We start from the raw sequence: 2936 nt of genomic DNA, 5'->3' as shown, positions 1-2936 counted from the left end.
CAGATGGCACATCTGGCACAGACTTAGGGAACCAAATGGATACAGGAATGTTTTCTGTGGAACACACACACACGGTTACAAAAATGTTTATACGCAATTGTGTATGCATAGGTAACATACATGTCCTAGCTTTATGGTCTGAGAGCCTAAATGAAATAAAATTTATCAGTTGCATAGGCAATAATTTCTTACATAGGATACAAAAAGCAAAAACTATAAAAGACAAACTGATAAATTGTGCCTCATTAAAATTTAAAATTTTCATTCTTCAAAAGCTGCAATTCCAAAAATAAGAGAATAATCCCCAGAGAGGGGAGTTAAATGTAAAATACATATATCTGGCAAACATGCTATATCCAGAATATATTAAAAGGAAAAAAATCTCTTACTATTCAAAAGGAAAAATAATACAAATGAGCAAAATATGCATAAAACATGATACATGAGGGGCCAAAAGTCCCTAAAAATACTTATTATTGGGAAATGTAAATAGAACCTCTATAAGATACCATTTCATATTCACTACAATGGCTAAAATTAAAAAGACTGAAAATACCAAGTGTTGACAGGGATTTGAAGTAACTGGAAGTCTTCCAGTTTGCTCCTGAGAGCATAAAATATTGCAACCAATTTGGAAAACGTTCAATAATTTCTTATGAAGTTAATGATACAATTAGCATATGATCAACAGGTTACACCCTCAGTATTTATATAAATAATGAAAACATATAACTTGTTTAAAAACAAAGAGACTTGTAATGAATGTATATAACAGCTTTATTTGTAATGGCCAAAATCCTGAAAAATAAACATTTTCCATCAGTAATTGAGTAATAAACAAGTTTTGGTTTATTCAGGGGCGCCTGGGTGGCTCAGATGCTTAAGCGTCTGCGTTCGGCTCAGGTCATGATCCCAGGATCATGGGATCGAGTCCCTCATTGGGCTCCCTGCTCGGGGGAAAGCCTGCTTCTCCCTCTCCCGTTGCTGCTCTCTCTGCTTGTGCTCTCTTGCTCTCTCTGTCAAATAAATAAATAAAATCTTTAAAAAATTTTTTGGTTTATTCATACAATGTAATAGTAACCACCAAAAGAGGGAGTAAACTACTAGTATAGGCAACAACATGGATGAATTTTATAAGCATCGTCCTGAGAGGAAGGAACCATTTATCACAGAGATTACACTGTAGTATTCTATTTATATTGAATTCTAGAATATGCAAAATTAATCTATAGTTAGAGATATTCAGTGTTCGAAGCTGGCCTAAGAGAATGATTAGCTCCAAAGGGGTATGAGAGATTTGGAGTACTTAATGCTATTTTTCTATATCTTGATTGAGGTATTATTACATAGTGTATTTATTCATAAAATTCTTTAGACCATGTGGTTGAAATGTGCAAGTTGCATTGTGTATCCATATCCCTTATAAATTTGATTAAATTGGTAGCCATCATTTTATTACTTCTTGTGATTCCATGAGTTGGCTAGGTGGAGCTTCCCCTCCATGTGACACCATCTGGGGGCTGCAATTAACTGCTGATGGAAATAGACTGGAACATCTATTTGCCACTGCCCATGAATTTATCTATTGTTATAGGCTGGATTGTGTCCCCAAAATTCATATGTTGAAGTCCAAACCCCCAGTACCTCAGAATGTTACTGTAGTTAGAGAGAGGGTCTTTATTCAAAATTTTTTTAAAATCTTAAGTAGGCTCCATGCCCAACGTGGGGCTCAAACTCATGACCCTGGAATCAAGAGTCACACACTCTACCACTGAGCCAGCCAGGCACCTCAGAGAGAGGGTCTTTAAAGGAGTGATTAAGGTAAAAGGTCATTAGGGTGGACCCTAATCCAATATGACTGGCATCTTTATAAAAAGAGATTAGGACACTGACACACACAGAGGAAAGACCATGTGAAGACACAGGAGCAGACATCTACAAGCCTCAGAAGAAACCAATGGTATTCACAGCTTGAGCTTGAATTTTTCGCCTCCATGGTTGTGAGAAAATAAATTTCTGTTTAAACCACGCAGTCTGTGGTGCTTGGTTATGGTAGTCCTAGAAAACTAATACAGGTATCTCTTAACTTCAGGTCATTTGTCTTTCCACAAAACAATATGACCAGGAACACTTCCTTTACTCCCAATATTGGGAGAGTTTTTCCCTCACCTCTTTTCTTTCAAAATCACCCTTGAGTTGACATATCATGTGGTAGCTGTCCATTTTCACCTTGTTCCAACATACCCAGCCAAACCATCTATTAGCTAATCTGGGTTTGTCTCTGTCCATCAGGGGGTCAAGAGTTGTGAGTGAAGAAAAAGGCTTGGCGCAGGCAGTGCTGATAGGGAAAAGAGAAGTTGAAGAGGCTCACCAAATAGAAAGAAAGGGCAAAAACAAAACAAGGGACAAGGGAAAGACAATGAGGATAGAGAAAAGAAGACAAAATGAAGAGGGAGAGGAAGCAAGTTACAGTGAGAGAGAGGAAGGAATAGCTCCTGGGCTGAAAGAACAGCTGGTGGTCACTCATGGTAGAATTACCTTCTGCCTTGTAGATACCAAGAGGCCTTCTTTCTCCTCCTAGTTGTACATTCCCAGATTTCATGCTACATCTATTCAGTTTTAACTTATTGTTATTCAAAACTGCTCATGAAAACAGACGTCAAACTTGGAAGGTCAGCATACTGTGTTTCCTCTGTAGTTTGAGTGGATCCAGCCTTACGCCTTCAGGATACCCTGGGCAAGGAAGCAAATCAGCCATGGATGGGCAGTCCTGGGAGCACAATGTCCTAAGTTACTGAGGAGCAATGACTGGGTTTCTGGTCTGTTGGCCAAAATCAAGGGTTCCATGCAGGGGGTCAAAGAAGACAAAGGATTGGGATGTGTGAGCTCACCCTAGGTGAGGTATTTTTGTCTGGAAAATACCCGCTCATGAATGT

The sequence above is a fragment of the Zalophus californianus genome, chromosome 17 (assembly GCF_009762305.2).
Source record: "Zalophus californianus isolate mZalCal1 chromosome 17, mZalCal1.pri.v2, whole genome shotgun sequence".
Classification (NCBI taxonomy): domain Eukaryota; kingdom Metazoa; phylum Chordata; class Mammalia; order Carnivora; family Otariidae; genus Zalophus; species Zalophus californianus.
The sequence above is the reverse complement of the archived record's forward strand: the minus strand, read 5'-3'. Positions refer to the sequence as shown.